Source organism: Tursiops truncatus, chromosome 17 (genome assembly GCF_011762595.2).
Source record: "Tursiops truncatus isolate mTurTru1 chromosome 17, mTurTru1.mat.Y, whole genome shotgun sequence".
Lineage (NCBI taxonomy): Eukaryota > Metazoa > Chordata > Mammalia > Artiodactyla > Delphinidae > Tursiops > Tursiops truncatus.
In genome coordinates this window covers 44,681,075-44,704,297 of record NC_047050.1, presented here as the reverse complement: position 1 = coordinate 44,704,297, position 23,223 = coordinate 44,681,075, and the positions used below count along the sequence as shown (strand labels likewise).

Genomic DNA, 23,223 nt, shown 5'->3' with positions numbered 1-23,223 from the left:
GGAACTGTTAAAAGAACGGAAATGGTGATCTCTGTCCTTATAGTGTAAATAACCTAGCAGGGCAGTTGGACCACATGTGCCTGTGGAGCAGACCAGTGTACTGTTTAAGAGTCCTTCTGATCACACAGTTCTGTCTTCTAATCTCAGTTTTTCTACTTGTCAGCTGTGTAGGCTTGCACAAGTGTCTAAAATTTCCTGGGGATCATTTCCTTCATTTATAACACCACAATAACAAAGGCCAAGGATGCCATGAAAATTCAACAAGTGACTGTATGGGCTGTTCTTGGCACATAGTAAATATGCATGACACGGGTGACCGCAATAATAATAACTAAAGCTAGGGAGGATTGTAAGTCCAAGCAAGGCAGTTTGGAGGTCTGAGGCTGAGAAGAGGTATACAGAGCAAGGCAATGATGGAGGTGGAGGAGGATGGAGGATAGCTTCCTAGAAAGGACCTCCTCCCTTCATAGGAGAACATGAGTAGTGTCCAATATCTGTGCTTGCTTAGCCACTGGTACCTAATCCCCTGATCAGTTGGTCTGCAGAGGCATTTTTGGCCTGGAAGCAGTCTGCTAGGGAGTGGAAAAAGTCTGAGTGGAACCCATGCACATTATCACTGTAGAGTGGAGGGATAAAGGTAGCTTCACACCTTTTCATAACTGTTTACTTCTGAGTCTCTTTCCTCCATTGGACTGTGTGGTCCTCAAACCCAGGTTCTGACAGTTCATCCCTGTTATCCCCAGGCCACTGTCTAGAGCACATGCTCAGTGCTTAATTATTGGTAGAGAGATTGAAAGGACAGGAGATGCTGGAGTTTTGCTGCACTACATCTTCTACCAACACAAGACTTAGTACAGGTATGAGAACATATTTTCCCTGCATGCAAGAACAAGATTCCGTCAAATGAAAGATGGAAATATTGTGGTTTGTGGTTCTTTCTTCAAAGCAACATTGTTTGTGGGGTCAGAGACCAAGAAGGATGTGACTTAGGAAAGTTGCTTAAAAATGCTGGTTGTGGTGCATGAAAGAAAAAGAAAAAACAAACAAACAAACAAAAACCTAAGCATATAAAACTGAAAGAGGGGCCGTAAAATCAAGCTTGATGCTAAAAGGGATGAGTTGGCAGATTGGAATGGGTCACTGCAAATTCCTGCAGCCGCCTAGCTTGTGATTTAACACTTCTCTGAGCTTTTGTTCCAGATATTTGAGGCTCAATTTATTCCCATTTTATCGTCCTTGTCAAAAGCAACTTTTTTTTTTTAAAGGCTGTATGTTTTCTTTCCATTCTTGTTTATACCTTACCATCCTGCTGTTTACAAGATTGGTCTCTCACACTCTGCCTGGGGTGTCTTCTATTTTTGTGTAGTTAAAATTGCCAGAGGATTCTTTCAGCAGCTCTATTTTGATGAATGGGGAAGCCATGCTGCCCTGTGGAATCCCAGCATGGCGTGGCAGCTCCCCCAATGAAAGAGGCACATAGCTGTTGTGAACATGTGACCAACTGTGAAACTTTGCACATTCAAGTACTTTAAACACTTGAAAGTGCCTGTTGTACATCTCATTACAGAGATATAATACCAGGTGTGACCTCTCATGTGGGTTGATGCCTCCCTGGAGGTTGTTTGGAGTAACATGAAATGTGATTTCTTTCCAAAGTGGAGCACCTGCCATTTTCTCCCTGGCTCTGGGCTGGAAGTGATATCCTAATGCCTCCTGTCCCTCTCCTCAGCTCCTGTATCCGGTCCTCACTTTGGTCTGAGCCTTCTCCCCCATCTGAATGGTCTCCTCTGTGCCCTGTGTTCGGATGGTGTTCCTTCTGATCACAAAATCTTGGTGGCACCTGTGGCAAATGGGAACTGGATGCTGGAAATTGCTCTTTTGCTTTTTTTTTTTAACTTTTTATTTTATAGAAAGTAAAAATAAAAGTTGATTAACAATGTTGTGTTAGTTTCAGGTGTACAACAAAGTGATTCAGTTATACATACACATGTATCTATTCTTTTTCAAATTCTTTTCCCAATTAGGTTGTTACAGAATATTGAGCAGAGTTCCCTGTGCCATACAGTAGGTCTTGTTGGTTATCCGTTTTAAATATAACAGTGTGTACATGCCAATCCCAAACTCCCTAAGCATCCCTCCCCGCCTTCCCCCCGTCCCCCAGCCGCCTCCACATAACCATAAGTAACCATAAGTTCGTTCTCTAAGGCCGTGAGACTGTTTCTGTTTTGTAAATAAGTTCATTTGTATCTTTTTTTTTTTTTTTAGATTCTGTATATAAGCGATATCATACAATATTTCTCTTTCTCTGTCTGGCTTACTTCACTCAGTATGACAATCTCCAGGTCCATCCATGTTACTGCAAATGGCATTATTTCATTCTTTTTAATGGCTGAGTAATATTCCATTATATATATGTACCACATCTTCAGAAAGATTGGGGGGTTTGAGCAGAAGTTGCATTGATGGATTACAATTGCTTTAATTACAATTACAATGAATCCTGGCACCAAGAGGATGACCCTTGGCAAAGGGGTGAAGCAGGCCAAGGTCGGCCTTGTCCTTCTGAGCCTCATCATGCCTCCATCCTTCCAGGGGTTGCTAACGCTCCCTCCACTCCCTTAACCCCCTGTTTACCTCAGGTCTTCCTTATCAGGGTAGATAGCACTCAATACTTCAGGATCCTTCCCTTATGTGCTAGTTTCCTTCTATCAGAATTTCTAGTCCCAGATATTATTCCTTTTGGGAACTCTCTGTGATATGAACATGAGTGGTACTGGGTCAAAGATACCTATGCTGGGGGTGCTCCTCCAGGGTGGGAAGGATACGATGAAAAGCACAACTCACCAGGCCTCAGATGACCTAGGTTTATAATTCCAGTTTTGCCACTCATTAGCTGGTGACGTTGGGCTGTGTTTCTTAACCTTTCTGAGTATGTCCTCATCCATATAATAGAATTGATGAGTCCATGCTAGCATGTCTTACATATGAGACTTTTACTTCCCAGGTTTATCATGAAGCTCAAATGAGATGAAGCACTGGAACGCTCTTTATGCATGAGAGAGGTTCTGTGCAAATGTTAGGGAGAGAGGCAAAAAGGTGCCTTACCTATGTCCACGGTGTTAGCTTTTTGATAGGTAATGAGTTGTAGCAGGAAGCTTCCACCTGGCTTTAATATTTTCTGTAATCCTCGTTTATTGAGCCTCCATTTCCTCATTCATACAAAAGAATGTATACAAAATCTCATTGGCTTGTCATGAGCAATGATGGTTAGAAAGTCCCTTACCCTAGTGTCACTTGGGACTTAGTGTGTATTTTATAAAATGTTAGTTTCCTTTTCACCTTAACATGTCCCTCAAGAAGTGACTCTAGGGCTTCCCTGGTGGCGCAGTGGTTGAGAGTCCGCCTGCCAATGCAGGGGACATGGGTTCGTGTCCCAGTCCGGGAAGATCCCACATGCCACGGAGCGGCTGGGCCCGTGAGCCGTGGCCACTGAGCCTGCGCGCCCGGAGCCTGTGCTCTGCAACGGGAGAGGCCACAACAGTGAGAGGCCCGCATACCGCAAAAAAAAAAAAAAAAAAGAAGTGACTCTAGACATTCAGGTACAAGAGTTTCCACATGCTTCAAATCTGTCTGTGTACGAGGCAGGTCCGGTAACCGAAATGGTATCAAAGCAGCCCAGAGGAATGATCTAGTCCAAAGGTAACATTAAAAAGGTGTACATCATCCTCTGAAAGGCAGTGGGTGCTGATAACGCACCCATAGGGTGACATGGGGCTGGTTCTAAGGAATGGGGAGGGAGGTGACTAGGGCACTCGCTTTGTCACAAAATTAAAGAAGGCACCATAAAACTCCATAAAATAACATTTAATGCAATATTTTTTTAAAAAAATCAAAATGCAAAAATACCTATGACGAACAAAACGTCAATTCAAAACAATGTTGACTTTCTAAAGTATTGCATTAATATATTTACTTTGATTACTGAGTTTTTTGGTGCCCCCCATTAAAATTTGTGCCCAAAGAGAGTGAGCTCCTCCATTGGCCTTGCCCTGCCCCCACCCTGGGGTGGTGTCCACAGGGCTTGGGGGGAAAGTCCCAGGGAGAGCTTCCAGTACCCACTCCTGATTTCCGCTCATCCACTTGGGGTCCTGAATTTGGTTTAATTATAACCTTGTGAAAAAAGAAAAGACCATATCAAATGAAATTCTGGTATCCTTTCTAATCAAGTGACCACAATGAAAGATAAGAGTTTGGAAAGAAAATATGAAGCCAGTTGTTCACCAGAAGCTTGATTTAGGTTGGGGGTTGGCAAACAATGACTCGCACACTGACTGCCTGTTTTTGTAGGTAAAGTTTTATTGGCACGTAGGCCTGCTCGTTTGTTTTTGTGTCATCTAGGCTGCCTTGGTGACACAACAGCAGAACTGAGTAGTTGCAGCAGAGACTGTATGGTCTGCAAAGCTGAAAATGTTTATTATCTAGCCTGTAGCAGACCCCTGATTTAGATTATCAAAGGACTTAGTTTTCTTTTTTTAATAAATTATTTTATTTATTTATTTTTGGCTGTGTTGGGTCTTCATTGCTGCGTGCGGGCTTTTCTCTAGTTGTGGCGAGCAGGATCGACTCTTCATTGTGGTGTGAGGGCTTCTCATTGCGGTGGCTTCTCTTGTTGCAGAGCATGGGCCCTGGGTGCACGGGCTTCGGTAGTTGTGGCAGGTGGTCTCAGTAGTTGTGGCATACTTAACAGTGAAAAACTAAATCCTTTCCTCATGAGATCAGGAGCAGGCAAAGGATGCCCTCTTTCACAACTCCTATTCAACATAGAACTGGAAGTTCTACACAATGCAATAAAGTAAGAAGAGAAAATTAAAGGCAGATCAGAAAGGAAGAAAGAAAACTGTTCACCATTCATATTTTTCTTCTCTGGGAGGTGTCAGATCTGTTGCTCATTTTTCTATTGTGTTGTCTTTTTCTTACTGATTTGTAACATTTCTTTATATAATCTGAATACCGGTCTTTTGCTGATTTCACAGGTTGCAAACTTGTCTCAGATATTGGCATGTCTTCTTTCTTTATTGTACCTTGCGATAAACAGAAGAACTTAATAGTAGAGTAGGCAAATTTATCAATCTTTCCTTTTGTGATTAGCACTTTTGGACTTAGCCTTAAGAACTCTTCCCATTTGGAGGTCAGAAAGATGTTATCCTATATTTTCTTCTACAAGGTTTAACATTTTGCTTTTTCAGCTAAGTCCGTAATCCCTCTGGAATTGATCTTTAGGTATGGCTCCTCCTTGACTTTTGGCTCAGTAAATTATTCCAACCTTTGTGAGAGCTCTGTTATCTTTCAGTTCCAGCTTCCCTGCCATGCTGGTTCTGATGCTCTGTCTCTAAAAATTGTGTGGCCTTTTCTTTTCTTTTGGTATGCCTTATAATTTTTTTCTTGATAGCCAGACATGATGTACCTGGTAAAAGGAACTGCTGTAAATAGATCTTTAGGAATGTGGTAGCGAGTTTTCAGGGAAAAGAAGCGTTCTATGCATCCTACAATTAGGTCTCAGTCTTTTGGTGAGCCTGTGCCTTTGGACTGCCAAGTTCACAAGTATTTCTCAGTTTTTTTCTCCTCGCTTAGGTGGGACAGGATGGCTAGAGTGGGCTGCAGTTGAGCAGTTCCCTTCTCCCACAGTGGAAGCCTAGAGGAGTCTAGAGCTGAGTATTTCCCTTCCCCAGGTCAGTTAGGCTCTGAGGATATTCTAGCAGGTTAGGCTCTGGTTAACTAGTTTCCCCTGAGGGCAAGAACAGAGTGTTATGGCATATCAAAAAATGTTCATTTTCCCCTCCCCCTTCCAGAAGCCTGAGGGGATTTTTCTCTGGTATTTACTGTGGACATCTGGTAGAGCTCCGGGAAGTAAATCTCACAGTATTGTAAGGACCCCCCCACAGTGACTGTGTCCCCCTGGAGTGTTTAACTCTCAGAGTTGTCCCCAGGGAGACTCCAGCAGTTGATCAATTACAGTTCACATTTTCCTGTCCTGGCACTGCTTCCAGCAGCACTTTCTGTTGGCAAGTCTCTGCTCAGTTTCAGGCATAGGAACAGGAAGGGCAAAGAGCAAAAAGCAAATGCCAGAGCCTTTTAAAAGAGCTTTTCCAGGAGCTCTACCTAGCACCTCCAGCTTACATCTCCAAGGCCCAAACTGTTCCACCTGCCCATCCTTAGCTGTAGTTTAAACAGGGCAAATTGCTGCCCTGAGCAAAATCAAGGTTCAGTTAGGACAGAGGGTAGACTGGGTGTTGGATAGTTAACCAGCAGTGTCTGCCCCGCTCTCTAAGCTCCTGCCAGGATTGCCTATCCCCCTAGCAGGGTTGTTTGGATAACAAAATGGAAGATCACATGCAAGAGCATTTCATACATTATAAAATGTTTCATAAACAAAGTGGAAACATTCTGAACTATTTTCTCAGAGAGCAAACCTACTATTAATAGAAAGTCTTACTAAATGCAAAGACTTGGGTAATCAATATCTCTTAAACCTCAGCTCATTCTCTTTCAGACATCTTTGGATAGACCAAGATCCAGTGTTTTCATAGATACACATCCTCAAACACCAGTCTTCAGATTCAGATTATTGCCGAACATTGTTGTAGTGGACATTTGTTGATTTCCTCCAATACTCCTTTCCTCCTTTTCTCTTCCTCTTAGTAATCTGAATGCCTTTCCATGTGATTTTTCTTTGGAGTGTCCTTCCTTACCCTCTCCTCTAAGGATAAGGCTAGATTAAAGTCATTCAGCAAAGTATCGTGACATTCAGTGATGGGCAGTCAGAATGACTTCAGAGCTTGAGACTGGCAGCATGCTAACACTACACTCTTGGGAGATGGATGTGTGGTCTGAAACTGCTGAAGCTATATTTTTGCACCATGAGGAAAGGCAGCCACAAGATGAAGTCAATCTACAGAGAATGCCATGCTAAGAGAATTGCAGAGAGTCAAATGATATACATAGTGAACCCCTGTTTTCCAGAAACCAACCCTACATCCAGGTTTTTCTTCCCCAGCTCAATGAACCAAAATATTTCCATGTCTTGTTATTTATTTAAGTGAGTTTGAGTTGGGTTTTCTGTTATTTGTAGCCAAAAGATTCCTGAATGATAGTTTCCACATCTATTCCAGGAAAAAATTATATATATTATTTTAATGTTTATTATTTTAAATAATGTATATATTTTATATAATATATTACTTAGCGTATTATATGTTTATGTTTATATATACACACACATGTATATACATATTTATAAGTATTATATATATATATAAATATATATTCTGAAATTTATAGTCCTTCCAGGATTAAGGCCATAAGGCCTGAATATTACTAAGAAAGCTTGTAATACATTTCCTGCATGGCATCTGTCTAAAGGATTTTAAACTTTGACATGCCAGGACCTGAGTCTTGCTCTTTTAGGGACTGTATTTATCACCCCTGCGGTACAAGATTTACCCCTGAGTACTTTGAGGCAAAGACCAATTAGGCTGAGATATGTCAGTGTTCTTGTAGGTGTGTTTCCTGTTTCCTGTTTGCAAAGGCAACTACAGAAGAAATAAAAGCAACGGCCTTACATAAACCGCTTACTGAGCTGTCAAGTATTCAAGTAAGTTATTCATTAATTATGAGTGATTTCAGTCGCAGGGCCAGAGAACTGCGGGTGATAAAATCTGTCGTGATAACTGCAGAAGGCTCTGAGATCCGAGGCGCTGCGTGACTGCGTATTGTGAGTTACTTTTTTAACCTCTCAAATGCCTGGGTTTTAAATTGTGTAAATTATGATTCAGAATGCAAAGATGTTGCATCCTAGTTAAGTTGTTGTGTGTTTATATGTTTTTGGTATTCGTTAAATAGAAGATGGTAATTTATATCTGCCATGAAAACTTTGTTGTGAAGTATACATTTCCATTTTTAACTGTAGATGAATTTGTATGTTACCAAAAAGAAAACTATGCCGCCATTCTACTTTTGTAAAAATTCTTTTCTCTTCTGTGGTGCCTCTGATTAAATAGAAGGCTAAGGAAATTTACTTAAAAAAATGTAGGAGAAGTTATAAAGAAGTAAAAACCTGACTTGCCTCCTGGAAAAAAAGGCAATAACTATGTGCCCCTCCTTACTTTCCAAATCTACTCATTTGGTATGGAAAATTGAAGAGGATATTGTGCAGCAAGTAGATGGAATGTTTTCTAATTCAGAAAAGATTCTTTTGAAATTCTAATGAGGGCAGCAGCACCCACAGTAGTGAATTTACTGTTAAGATAGGAACATTATTACTTTCCTACTTTGTTGCTGTGGGTCTCAAAAGCCATCTCATTGAATGTTTAGGAAATTGGCTTTTCAGGAAGGGAAATCTGCTGATTTATGAATTTCTTGGAAATTTTTCAAAATATGCTAATGGCCCCAGATGAGAGCCAGCCAAGATTTGTAGGCAAGATGATATCGCTTAAGCCCTGGTAATACTTTTTGTGACTGTTTGTAAATAAGGCATGAATATTTACTTGGCCAAATAGTTTTATATGAGGAAAAAATGGCAAAAATATTAAAGTAAATGTGGGCCAGAACAAAGCTTTAGTTTGTATTTTGCTGATATTGCAGGGAAGGGAGATAAGTCAATATAAAATGAAACTTAAATGTACTTAGCTCTTTTTCATCCCATTTCCTTCATCCCCATTAAGTCTCTATGGTTTAATTATTAGGTGAGCAACATGGCTCATCTGGATGTAATGTGAAAGTGAAAGTGAAAAGCCTTTATTCCAAATTGGATAGGCCAGTTCTTTTAATGAGATCTATAGGAGAGTAATAAAATATTTGAAGTCAAGCTAACCAAAATCTTTTTTTTTTTTTCCTCATGACATTGATAACTAAGCCTCAACCCCAATGCATTTCTCCTGGAGCCCAAGAAAGAATTGTGCATTTAAGTTGGCAGTGATCAGGCAGCTTGAGATATTTTGAAGTACTTATGGATCTCAACCCTAAACATGATAGTAGCCATTGCATTAGTTCCTTGGATCTTTCTGATATCGAACTAAAGGGTAATAGAAAAATGTGCATTCTTGTCCCTAAAGACAGTAAAGCATGACTATGATCCAACATAAGAACCCTTCCCCTTGACGTGAAGGTGTAGAGAATCAGTATATCTGCTGTTGGCTGGTTGTTTCTGCCCCTCCTCAAGCATCCAAGTTTCTCTTCTGTGTCTGTGATCTCAGGGACAGGTGATTCCTCACTGCAGATTCCCTTCTTGAGTGAGTCCCAAATATACTGTACTTCATCTCTGCTTTATGCAGAGCAAGGGGAGGCTACAGGAGTTTGTGCTGCAAATTTGAGGCATCTGCCAGACCCAAAGGAGGACGATTTGAATAAGAAATTGACCAAAAAGCTCTTGAGGCAGTGAAGGAGCCACTTCCTGCTCAACTACTGTTGCCTCGAGAGAGGAATGGGCAAGGCAGAGATGAGGACGACCCCTTAAACAGAGGCTAAACTGTCTAACTGGGGCTTTCCAAAGGAATGGCCTAAGTTAGCAAACACTGCCCCAATTTCCTGGGCTTTCTGGAATTTTGCTCAAGAATTCCAGACACTCTTGTAAAAATTACCTAGTGACAGAGTTCCTGACAATAGATAGGAAAGATATATGTAAAGAAGCTATTTTAAAGTAAAGTATATGAATAGACTCTAGGTTTACAGTCATTTCTGATTTCCTGTTGTCTGGGTATCTCTCTTTAGCTCCCTTAGGCTAGAATTATTTTGTCTGGATCCCCAAGAAATCCATACTCTTCCCCAACGCTTCCTATGTGACTAGCTTCTCAGTTACATGATATTACATGGAATTATATTTTTTCTACGGTTTTCTGCACTAAAGACCTCTTTCCTTGTTCTCTTAAAAAAATGCTCTTTTAATCCTCTTAGCCTAGGAACTTACTACTCTTTAATTTCAATGTCTCAGAAATCCTCCTCTATCAAAAAAACCTACTTTGTCAATAGCATACCTTTCGTTCAGGAGTAGTAATTGGGAGAGATTATCTCAGAGGCTGAGAACACAAGACACCAAATATCTAAAGGATAATTAAAGTATCCTTCCAGATGTTTTCAAGTAGAGACAAATACTGATCATTCAAATAATTGATTCCCTGACAACGATTTTTCACTCAGTCTCGTTCTCAACGCCAAAACAGCTAATAAATTCAATGGGAAAAAACCCTGCTCTTTTATTAGTTTGTAGAAAAAAGAAGAGAAAGAGAGTAGTTGACTTCTCAGCAATTTTGCAACAAGTTCTTTTAGTGTCATGTAGACTTAGGAGAATGCAGTTTGTAGTAGATAACTGATGATTGCAATTAACCAAAAAGTATTGATTAAGCACCTACTAACTTGAGCCCTAGTGGAGAATGATATAGTATAACATGGACTCATATATTTAATAATCATGTTCCTAGAAACCTAATTCATTTACTCATTCAATAAATACTTATTGAGTGCTTGCAGTATGACAGGCACTGTGATAAATGATGGGGATTTTAATGGGGAACAAGGCAGGGATGGTTTCTGTCTACAGTTGAGTGTGGGGTGTAGGGAAGATGTTAATCAAATAATTCCACAAATAGATTTTACAAATGTGATCAATACTATGATGGGGGGAAAAAAAACCAAAGAAAAATGGGAAACCAAGACTATAAAATACAGGCACTACCTACATCTAGTCTAAGTGGTGATCAGGGAAGACTTCCCTGAAGAAATCTGAAGAGGTTGGGAATGGGGAGGAGAATGTTCTGGGCAGAGGCCCTGAGGTAGAAGGGAGCTTGGAGCTTACTGGGAACTGAACCAAGGCCAGTGTCGCTGGAGAACGGGGTGGGGCAGGAAAAGCTAGAGAGGTGGCAGGGGCAGATCGTGAAAGACTTAGTAGAGAATGAATGAATGAACGAATGAACATGAGTAGTTAATAACATGGAGTTAGTCCTGTCGTCTCCTGTCATTATTGTGAAAATAAAAGGAGTTTGCAATTGTATAATGACTCTGCTGTTTGGGAGATACGGTATTCATTCATTCATTCAGCCATTCAGCCAGTAAACCCAAGACAAAAATCCCTGTTCACATGGATCTTAAATTCTAGTGGAACAAGCAGCAAATATATAGGTTTTATAGTAAATTTTTGTTTATGAATAAATGGTGTTAAGTGGTCTTTCGATGGAATTTTAAAAATAATTTCAAATGTATATCATATTGCATTTATGTATGGTTATTCCTCTGTTTGGTTAAATAGAGTTATATCCTTTAGCAGATCTAGGACCATGCTCAGCACAGGTGTTCTTCACAGTACTCAATTCACAGTCAAAGACTTTGGAGAAATTCCAAGAGAATAAGATAAGAGAGGGAAGCTAAGAGATTTGCATTTGTTCTTGTTTCTGAAGAGCTAGTGAGGCCGCTGCTCACCAGCACCTTACCAGCTCTTCCTGGAGTGGTGGGGGCAGGAGGAGGGGAGCGATGGAAAAAACGAAAATAACTGAGGCTAACACTGATGGAAAAGGATCTCAGAGGGAGAGTATTCCAGAGTCTTGCTATTTCTTTTTATAAAAAGAGCTTAAAACATCTTATTATATACTTAAAATACTTTATAGATTTTGCACATTTACCATCTCTATAAAAGGTTCACATTTTACAATCAATGTACACATTTAAGGAGAGATGTTTCTTTGTCACATTCCCCAAAGCTCTTATTTAATTGATGGCGCATCTTAAAATCATCAGTGACTTACAGTCAGAAAATAGTACTTATCTGGAACCTTGTTTGAGTTTTCAGTCATGCCTGTCTTTTCTGCTTGAAGATTTCCTGGTGACAGTGTTTTGTATCTGCATATAAATTATTACCATAGATGGAATTAATAAACCAGAGCACCTGTGAGGGTCACCTTCAGGTCTTGTTTGCAAAAATCAGAGAGTAGTTCATTGTATCAAAGGGAGGCATAATAATTATGTTTTAATCTTCAGGAACTTCCTTCTGATTTCTAGATTGCATAAATCAAAGTGATTATTTCTATATAATCCAAGAGGAATAATAGAAAGGTTGCTAGTGTGATCCTTTAGTGCAGGATTTCTTAACTGCAGCACTGTTAACATTTTGGACCAGATAATTTTGTTGTGAAGGGCTGTCCTATGCAGTGTAGGATGTTTAGTGGCAACCTGGTACCAGTAGTATCCCCCCAGTTCTGACAGCCATCTCTAGACATTGCCAGATGTCTTCTGGAAGGGGCCAAATCATTCTCAGTTGAGAGCCATTTCTTTAGTCTATCATAATCACGGACTCACCGTGCTGCATTAGCTTTTGTGTTGTTGTTGTGTTGCAGACGTGTCCAACTCTAAACGCATAGCTTTCAGTTTAACAAGATGGTATCTTTCTAATTCTATAGTTCTTACATCACAATTAAAAATAATGTTATGAAACCAGAATTAGATTTTTATTCAGCCAAATGTGTGAAATCCTGACACGGTAATATGTTTTTTGGGGGGAGGCAGGGAGGGAGGCGGGGGGGGGGGTGGTTTACACTTTAAGGGCCTTGTTTTATTTGTTAAAGCCTGACAAAATTTTATCCTCAAAGTTTAAAACTTACTTAGTGGCTCAACTATTTTGTTAAAGATACATTTATGGGAATCTTAATGCCACAAAAGACTCCTACTCAGTCAGCTGCAAGAATTAATAGCCTTTTGGTGACACATAAAAACTTGAATGAGGCACATTCAGCAAGTTCATTTCTAGTTTTATAGGAAGCCGAAAACAGCAGAGAGAAAAAAGTGCTACCCTTGTATCCTTTGATGATGGTACTTGACATTTTAGTGTAAGTTATTACAATAATATATTGGTTTAATGTTCCCTTAATATCAGTGGTTTACTCAAAGTTTCTGAAAATGGGAAGAATGTGTGTTCTCTCTGTCACTGTTAAGCTAAGAAATGGCATTTCAAAATCACTTTAATCGTACATCATTAAATCTTCTAAAGTGGTATTTTACTATGCTGTGGTGCCTGGGAAGACTTAAGATTACCTAAATTCACTTAGACGTATGACTAATATATGATACCATTAAGAGAGAGATTTTAAATTCCTTTTACTGTTATTATTTACTTCACCTAAAGGCCTCTTGACTCAAAGTGTTTTATATAGCTCAAATGAGACCAATGTTATTTTGTTAAATAGAGCCTTCTTTCATGTCACTATTATGTTCAGGAATATTTAAGAACTTCTAGTTGTCTCAAAAATAAAGTTCTAATTCTTTTTCATGGCACTTAAAGCCCTCTACTAACTGGACTGCAATCGATCTCTTCAGAGGTGTCTCCTTTACCTCCATTTGCCCCTGTCTCCATATCACACTCCAGCTGCAATGAACTAGGTTGCCCAGGGCATCCTTGCATTTTTCTACCTTTATAGTGCTCTCATGCTACGCTCTCTACCCCTTAGATTCCAATCCATGCTTAAGAACCATTTCTTCCATGAAATTTTCCCAAATTTTCTCAGTTGGAATTAATCTCTCTCTCTCTCCTATAATGTTTGGAAAGCACTACACTAGTGTTCCTCAAACTACCTATGAGAAGGACTAGATTTTTTTTAAATTTCCAGTTTATTACAGGACAATATGTATCTTCTTGTCTATGACCAGTACTTAGATCTCGCCCTGTGAAATTCGCATATCTGATCTGGTCTAAACCCCATTCATTGAGCCAAGTCCACTTGATCACACATTTGAGTAGTGCCTCTGTGTCCAATGCTGTAAAACTGTCTGAACAATTACTCGCGATCTCTGTACTTGTGCTGTTGCTGATAAGAATAGTTCATGAGGTGCTGCTGGTCCACAGACCACACTTTAGTTAGCTCTGCCCGAGACTATAAGCTCTATGAGGACAGGGCCCAGGTCTGCTTTTTCATCATTATAATTCTAGCACCTGGCATTGCCTGTCACATAGTAAGCACACTTATTCCACGTAGAAGTATCATATTACAGATAATAGCACCTAAAAGCACCAAAGTAGCTTGGATCAGATCGTGATCACTTTTTAGCACCTATAGGATTATCATGCCTAACCTGTATGAATGAGAATATCAGACTGTTTTATTTTAAAAACACATGTTCTTTAGTAAAAAATCTACTGAAATGAAACGCCCAGCCTGCTAGTGCTGGTATAGGCTTTATAAATGAAGCTCACTTAATCAGTAATTTAATTTTCTTTCCCTAAATAGTTGCAGAAACTCACTGTATTCAACTTCATTTAAGTAAACTAAATGGAGCTTAAAAGAAATCTAAAACACTTTGCCTGTTAAATAGCAATATTGAGAAATTGTCTAAGAGAAATATATTCCTCATAGAAAAAAACCCCACAGAAACAAAACTATATTTGAAACCAAAATGGCTTTCTCTTATGCAGCTCAAGGGGGGATACATTGAAACTCTTAAGCAGTCCAGAATTGTATTTTTGAAAATGAGAATCACATGGAGTTAGTTTAACATCCACCACTGTAAATTCTACTGGGGAAAACACCTGGAATTTGAGTAACATTTTTCAAAATTTAAAATGTAAGAGATTCAGAATACTTGACAATGCTATCTGAACATAGATTTGTAACTTTTAGTAGTTCAAGAGTGTCTTTCTGAAGTGGTAAGAAGTAGTTGCTGTTGAATGTTCATGTTTTTCTTTGACTATTTCATTATATTAAAATTGACAGCCAAGAAAAACAAGAACATTTACTGTATGTTTTTCTCACCATTATTGGCCACTTACTTTTCCATGGAACATTTGTTATTTCTGGGAAACATATGGCATATGACCAGAACCATAATTAGTCACAGTCTGATGTTATAGGAATTCAAATTTTGGCAATTTCTAGCTTCTTCCTCTGAAACATAAAAGCAGTAAATACAGATCGTAAGGTGCATTCTGGAGTCAGCTTTTCCCTCCTTCACAAATTGTGGAATTTACTTGTTTTGATTGGGGAGGTGTTTGAAGACTCACAAACACTTTTATAGCTCTGCCTCAGACCTAGAATGTTCCAGAAGGAGGCACCGTTCTAAGCACTTTACACACATCAGCTTATCTAATCATTGCAATAGCAGGTGAGAAAACAGAGGCATGAAGACATTAATTTGCCAAAGTCACTTCAATAAGAAACTGTGTAGTTGAGATTCACCTCAGGGAGTCTGGCTCCAGATTCTGTGTTTTAACTTTCATAGAGTAGTGTCTTTTGCTGCATTGCTCCTATAAGTAGAGATTCCATTGGTAGAATCCTGCTGAAGACGTTATTTTCTTGCAGACTGTCTCTGCCTAATACTTCATAGCTGAGAAATGCTGAGTAACTGGGGAATATCAGATGACTATGAATGATGGGTAACTAGAGAATGCTGGGTAACCAAGGAATCCTGGGTAACCAGGGAATGCTGGGTAACTGGGGGGAAAGGGTGAGAAGCTATTAGTTGACAGTTTACTCTGAGAAACTTTCCAGCATCTGTAAACCAAAGGGTTGTCATCAATATAAGATCTGGGACTGTCCTGCAGAGTCAGTCACTCTCACACAGGATCCCTAAAAAGTGTTATCTTTGAATCAGAAGGATAAATATTTGCAGTAATCACTTTTGCCTTGCGTTGGAAGCCATGGTTGCTGAGGCTGATTATCACAGAAGCAAGGCATCCTTTGTTACTAAGGACTGAAAATGCAACATTGCTTAGCAACATGCATCATAGTATTTACTCTTTTGAGCAGGAACAGCAAAAGCAAGTAGTATGTCTTATAAATGTCCTGGCAGGTATTTTTATTTTCCTTTCCAACTAACATTGCTTGTATCCATTGTCATGGTATTAGCAAAGTGCTTAGACTGTGGCTTGGTGGGTGTAGGTTTAGGTATATTCCCATAAGTACAGAGATCAGCCCTGAAAGCTGGCATTAGCCCAGTGTAGAACCAAAAAGAAATTAGGCTGCAGGTAAGAAAGAGTAGTAAAAGATTCCTACAACTCTAATGTTCTATATAAGGCTCCTAATTTTCACTGCTGGCAAGTATGTGACGGTAGCGATAGCACCCCTGTAAGATGTGGGAACTTGCTGTAATACTCTTCAGACTTCTTGTTTTGTTGGCTCTGATCTTTCAGGCGCTGATAGAGTCCATAATAACTAAAAACGAACATAATCCCTATTTCCTCCTAATGAAAATTTAATAGTTTCACTAATAACAGTGCTAGCACTCCCCTGTCATTTACCCTTTATCATGCATATTGGAGAACAAGTTTGTCTCTGGGGAGAATTTGATCTGGATGCACTTCTTAAGCCCTCCTTTCTTCTCCAAATTAAAATAGTAACTATACATTGGAGAATCCTGGCATTCTTTTACTATCTTTTCTTTCTCTGCCTCCAAAGTCATCCTAGCTTGGTGTCTTAAATTATGGTGTTCTAACTTGACTTCCGCTCTGATGAAGAGCAAGAAATCCCAGGGGTTGGAGCCATCTTAAAGGAAAGACTGTCTCTGCAGTGGATTGAACAATTGTGGGAGAAAAGAGACGCTAACCTTCCTGCATGAAAACAATAGGGAAAGAATCAGTTCACCCCTAAAGCAGAGGCAGCTGTTCATCCTGGGTGGGGGAGATGTTCCACTTGGGATTGTCATCCAATGATTAATGTCTGTTCAATCCCAAGATAGGTGGAGAAGCTTGGAATCTGAATGACCATATTGTTCGATTCTTTGTCCCTCTTGGGGAAGGGTCCTGGAATGTGTAAATTTTCCTCCTGCAGTTTCACTTTTCAGGGCTTTCCACACTCTTGGCTTTGCTTTTGCTTTGTTGTGTCCTGGAATAACTAATTAATTATGGACCCAGTTCCTTCTATGCACTTGTAATTGGACGTCTTGAAAATTGCTCCGTGCTGGCTTAAATAATGAGGAGAGAATTAAAAGGCTGAGAGGTGCTGGGAAAGATAGAGAGACCATGACCACTGGAAATCCAGCAAATATCTCACCAGATATCTGTTACGCCAGTAACCAGGGGAGACAGAGCACTGGGGCAGTGGGGCTAGAAAAACACACTCACAGTGAAGTGATAAAAGTGACAGGGGCAGCAAGAGGGTCCATTGTTGAGAAGAACATTTTTGTGGAAGGAAATCCTGTTTGAAGGCTGTACAGGCTGGGCAGGCCTAGCCAGCTAATGTCTTCTCTTGGGGAGGTGTGTGGGGTGTTCCCTGAGAACAGGGGAAGAGCCAGGACTTTGGAGTCCAACATACTGACATCTGTGTCTGGACTCTGCCATTTACTAACTGTGGGATTTGGAGCAAATGACTTTACCTCTCTAAGCATCCAGCTTTTCACCTGTGAAATGAAAAATAATAGTACTTGTCTCAGAAGGAGTGAGTGGGATCAAATTGGTTAGTGTCTAGACCATTTCCTGGCACATAGCAAACTCTCAGTACTGGGTAGCCATTATTATTATGCAGTTATGTTGTCAACATAATGATTTAATAACAATAAAGATATTAACAGCAGGTAAGGTAATTAGCCTGGCACAGCTCAGGAAGGGTTGGCTTTAAAATGCATTGTAGGAGAATTATTATTCCCATTCTGTCTTCTCAACTCTCTTCCTGGACAGTTTGGTTTTTCCCCTTATTATATCCCCCCTTCACTCTTCCACTTAGGGAAGGAGAGGAATTTAAAAATTGGATAAGAACAGTGCAGCTGTTCAGCTGGGGCCTTTGGTTGTTGGAAAGGAGGCCACCAGACCACAGCTGGCCAAATAACCCATGGAAACCATTCCCAAAATACATTCTGTTATCCTGTCCTGCTACTTATGTCATTCAGACATAAGGTGATTTGCAATTTCAGATCCTAGATCCTTCTCCCCCATTAGAATGTAAGTCTTCAAGATGGCAAGGATTTTTGTCTCTTTTGTTCACTGCTGTGTGTCTAGTGTTTAGAACTATGCAATGCACATGTATGTGTCCAATGAATATTTGTTCGAGGGAGGAGTGAGGGAAGGAAGGAAGGGAAGAAGAAAGGATGGACAAATGAACTTCACCTAGCAGAACTTGAAGGCAAAAAAAAAAAACATCTTGGAAAGGAGACCTCCTGGCTAGCCTAATGGGTTGACAGAGAAGGCCTGTAGGTATTCAAATCAACAAACATTTAGTGAGTACCTACTCTGTACCTGGCACTGCACCAGGTTGTAGGGATATAACAAAAAATAAGATACCATCTTTGCCACCAATGACAGACATCTAGGTGGGATGCAGACAGTCTTAAATGTGATGCAACTGAGGTAGCTTTAGGAGTAAAGTGGATAATTTCTGTATTATCATGTTATACAGGGTAAAAACAGTATCAACTTGATAGGTGCTGTATTAGTTTCCTAGAACTGCCATAACAAAGTATCAAAAACTGGGTGGCTTTAAACAACAGAAAGTTATTCTCTCATAGTTCTGGAGACTAGAAGTTTGCAGTCAAGTTGTTGGCAGGACCATGTTCCTTCCAGAGGCTCTAGGGAAGAATCTTCCTGTCTCTTTCAGCTTTTGGTAGCCCCAAGTACCAGGTACTTGGCAGCATAACTGCAATCTCTACTTCTGTCTTCACATGGCAGTCTTCCTTTTGTGTGTCTGTCTTCTCCTCTTCTTATAAGGACTCCAGTCATATTGGATTAAGGATTCATCCTACTCCAGTATGACTTCATCTTAACTAATAAAATCTGCAACTACCCTATTTTCAAATCAGGTCATTCTGAGGTAGTGAGGGTTAGGACTTCAACATGTCTTTTTGAGGAGACACAATTCAACCCATAAGAGTTGCTGACTAGGATTTTATTTATTTATTCTCACTAGGATTTTAGATGCAGGGTGGAGGCTTTAAGATGACACTGTGTGTCAATATTAGGCGAGTTGATTCAAAGTAGATGAGTAGTATCTCAGGATATCGGTATAATCTTATGTTTATACTGATAGATAGACAGATATGTATGTATATTTACACAAATACATATATGTAGATGCAAGTATATATATCACACACATATATAGACTCATACACACACATATATATATACATATTTTATATTCACATGCAGATAGATACAGAAATTAATATTGATATGTGTGTATTGATGGGTTCATGTACATACATGTATTTTCTAGCTCTGTCTATTGAGAGAGCCTAGAAGCAATGATACCCTGTAACAGTGAACACACCCAGCTCCCGCATCTTGGTTTCTAAATACCATTCTCCAATCAAAGAAACCAAGGCTCTTTGTAGGAATGGCTGATTGTAGAGCTGAGGCAGGGAAAATAGAAGATGAATTTGGAGCACCTTGTAGTGCTAGAAAGTTTGAAAGTGCTATTTTTTAAAGGATAGAGCATGTCAAAGGTTACAGGAGTCAACCTGAAAGCTCCCTATAGCCAAAGCTATAATTTAAGGGAAAAAAAGTGGGAATTCCCTGGCGGTCCAGTGGTTATAGAACTCCACACTCCCACTGCAGGGGGCACGGGTTTGATCCCTGGTCGGGGAACTAAGATCCTGCATGCTGCGTGGAATGGCCAAAAAAAAAAAAAAAAAAAAAGTAATGATAGTATTAGTATAGGTTATAACCACAAGAATGAAATAAATATCCATGTGTCCATACTGATATAAACAAATGATGGAATAAATAAATAAACAAACAAACAGGAGTGAAGGAACAAATCTTTCTTACAGAAAAATTCCAAACTAGAAATGTAGAAGAAACGAGGGCAAAAAAATCATCCTTAGAACATTGCAGCAATAATTGCTGCCGGCAAGATCCAGTGGTGAATCCTAAGATTAATGGGCAAAATTTTAGGAGAAAAAGGATATTTGCATAGCCTCAAAGTCTCTCTCCCAAAATATTTCCTAATTACTGTGGTAGTTTTAACCTTTGTCACAAATTGTTTGATACTTCTCCATCCAGGAGGTGGAGCTTAATTTTCTTTGGGTGTAGACTGGACTTAGTGACATACTTCTAACACACAAAGTATGGAAAGAAAAAGAGAGGAACTTTTCAGTAGTAAACTTCACAGACACTACCTTAAGCAAGGGGTCAACATTAATATCTTTGTTGATAAGTCATGTTGATAGCATCTATCCCTTGAAATGAAGGGCACTTTACCTTGGTGGTATCCTTCCTCCGATTCCTTAAACCTAATCATGAGAAAATACCAGACAAACCCAAACTGACAGAAAGTTTACACAACACTTGACCTATTCTAAAGTGTCGAAGTCATGAAAAACAAGGAAAAGTCCAGAAACTGTCACAGATCAGAGGAGACTAAGGAGATATGGTGACAGATGCAGTGTGGTATCCTAGGTTGCATCCTGGAACAACAACAACAAGATAATGGAAAAACTGCGGAAATCCAAATAAAGCCTGTAGTTTACTTAGTAGTATTTTGTACCAATGTTAATTTCCTAGTTTTGATAAATGTACCATGGCTGTGTATGGTGTTAGCAATAGGATAAGCTGGGAAACTCTCTGTATTACCTTTGCAACTTTTCTGTGTGTCTAAAATTATTCTAAAATTAAAAGTTAAGAAAGAAGGCTCTGAGAAGAGGACTCTATAGCAATAGTATCAGATTGTCCCAGTGACTGTTCTCTGAGTGCTTATGTCACTTACTCTCGTTCTGTTGCCTAGATGAGATACAGCAATCAGCTCCATCTTTGAGCTGGACCCCACAAAGTCCTCACACTGGCCTGAAGTCCTGACACTGTCTCCCTCCCACCATTCACGTTACCTCTCTGATTTTTATCTCCCACTACTCTCTTAAATATAGCTAGATATAATCAGGAATAGATAAGACTTGTTGGCATCAGAAAGACTCGTCTAGCAGCAATAACGTAGTAGAAAGATTTAGAATGAGCAAACTTTGCGGTTTGAGTTCTAGTTCTGCTGCTATTCACCTAAGGAGATACTGGCCAAGTCATGTAATCTTTCTGGCTTTTTAGCCTCTAAACTGGAAGAGTTGGACCAGAATGCTTCTAATTGTAAATTCAATGGCAGTGTTATCCTTGGTTTACAGCAGGATATGAATTTGATTTATCCATTCGGGAAAATTTCTGCATATTTTGATCCCTAGTGTGCAATTGTGGATCTCTGCCTGGGTAACAGCTGTGTTCCCACTCTGCCCCAAGCTCAGGGCTTTGCAAGGAAAGAGGAAGTATAGCCAGAAACTGACCTCATGCCCCATTCTTCCTAGTTCCAAGTCATTTCTGTCAAATGGCTTCCCAAGTTTTAATTCATGTTCTATCTTCATGATTTTTACTATATCCATATTCTCTGTGTACTATTTTTACTTAATATCTTTCTTTAAACCACCCTCTCTTTATATTTTAACTTACATTTGCCTTAAGCAGTGATAGCTGTGAAATTGCAGATTTGATGCGCCAGCTATATTTTTTCGAACGTACACTACAACAAATACACAGCCCCAATCCACCATAACTATGCACTGCCTAAAATGGTCTCACGGAATGCTAGCAGTATGCGTTCCACACTTTGGGAAACCCCTCCATGAAGGTGAGGGGCAGCATCCTAGGGGTCTCAGTGTCTTTCCCCCAGTGATCTTAGAGCTTGGGAGTATATAAAAAGGCATTCCTATCAGTGAAAATATTGGGAATCCCATTCTAAGACACTGGAGACTGTCCACTTTATTTTGGAATGAAGTAACAGAAGTGACTAAGCTTTTTCTCTTTGAGGGAAAGGCCCAAAAGGAGCTGGAATGAGGAAAAAAAGGTATTTTTCTGGCTTAAAAAATAGGAATGAATAGCAGAGGAAAGGGCTGGAGAGAAAGAGCAATTAACAGGAGTAAGACAGAGTAGCAGGAAAACAATGGGGGTGAGGTGATGGTGAGGGAAAACACTGGAGGGAAATGCAGTTTCTCAAAGAGGCAGAGTATTAAATGAAAGGTTAGAGATTTTGTAGAGGTCCTCATATCCTCCTCCTTTTTGACTTTTGGACTCATTCATGGTGTGAGAACTGATTAGATACACCAGAGGGCCAGCTTGAAGGGCCAAAGGGATTGTACTCTCCAAGAAACTTCCTGCTAACGATATCGTGCTCTGAGCAGGTTAGTTTCTCCTTGACATATGACCTTGGCATAAAAGATAGATTTAATACTATCAGAAGGAGTTAGAAAAGAGTCTAGATTTTCCCTAGCATCCTTTCCTACTTAATAACGAAAGGAAAAGACCTTAGCCTTTATCATAATACAGATCTGATTGATTCAAACCCACACATCTGCAAAGGTCAGTCAGATTTAAAGAGTAAATATTTTTTTCAAAAATCTGAATTCCAGAGGATTAAAATATCTCTGTTTGGGCACATGTTCCCTGGCACACAGCTGAAGTAAGTGCCTGCAGATGGTCACAGCCGTGTTGGGCAGAGGCATAGTGTTGGGGTACAGCATGCATTGGACTGGACTGGTAGAAGCTGATGATCCTAATACCACAGAATTTTAATCGGGGATGGGGGTGGGGGAGAGGGGTATGATAGGAGCCAAGGCAGCTGCACAAGGGGCAATTAGGAAAATTTTCCATGTTGTTCTGTATTTTTCCAGATTTTTCTATTTTAAAATAAATAGCGCTTTCTGAGAGGGAGTGCTGATATGGTTTCCATCCTTTCCAAAAGAGGAGAGGAACTGGGAGGCTCTGAGGAGACTAGGTATGGTCTACACATCCAAGAGAACAGATTCAGCCAAAGGACAGCACACTCTTTGTCAAGCTGCACCAAGAATGCTGTTGATTACCCCTTCCTGAGATGAATTTAGGAAAAGCCCAAGAATTAAATTGCACTCAAAGCACATGACATGCAGCCTCATATACTGTTCTTCCAAAACCTCAACTAGGATATTTATAAGGTTTTGGTTTCTTTCCAGACTTCAGAGAACACTCATCTGAAATTACATTTTCACGTCAATTTCTGCCAGATGTACTTTAGGTAACTTATGACAGCTTTTTTCCTTCTTCATTTTTCTTTTTTGCTCAGAACGTTGTCCCTGGAAGGTCCCCTTGCCTCTTTCCCTATTTATTTTCTCTTCTCCATTTTATAATTGGTTCTCTTTAGAGGCGGACCCATGGATAAAATCTTAGTTCTCCAGGACTTTCACCTCCAGAGAAAAAAAAAAAAAGACCATTTTTGTGTATGCCTTGACTTTTTCAGAATTGTTGAGACGATGTCA

General features: G+C 39.8%; 1 protein-coding gene across 3 annotated transcripts in view; it reads left to right on the top strand.

Annotated features, from left to right (window-relative positions):
• The window catches only part of NCALD (neurocalcin delta), a 293,215-nt gene that overhangs the window by 115,708 nt on the left and 154,284 nt on the right, over positions 1-23,223 (top strand). Inside the window, exon 2 of one of the 3 annotated variants that reach the window (XM_019925040.3) lies at positions 7,684-7,771. The exons of 1 other annotated variant lie outside the window; for it this stretch is intronic. The gene's annotated coding sequence lies outside the window, so the exon portion shown is untranslated. Of the gene's footprint in view, positions 1-7,629; positions 7,652-7,683; positions 7,772-23,223 lie in introns of those variants that run through there. One more of the 3 variants, XM_033842948.2, reaches the window with a different exon arrangement.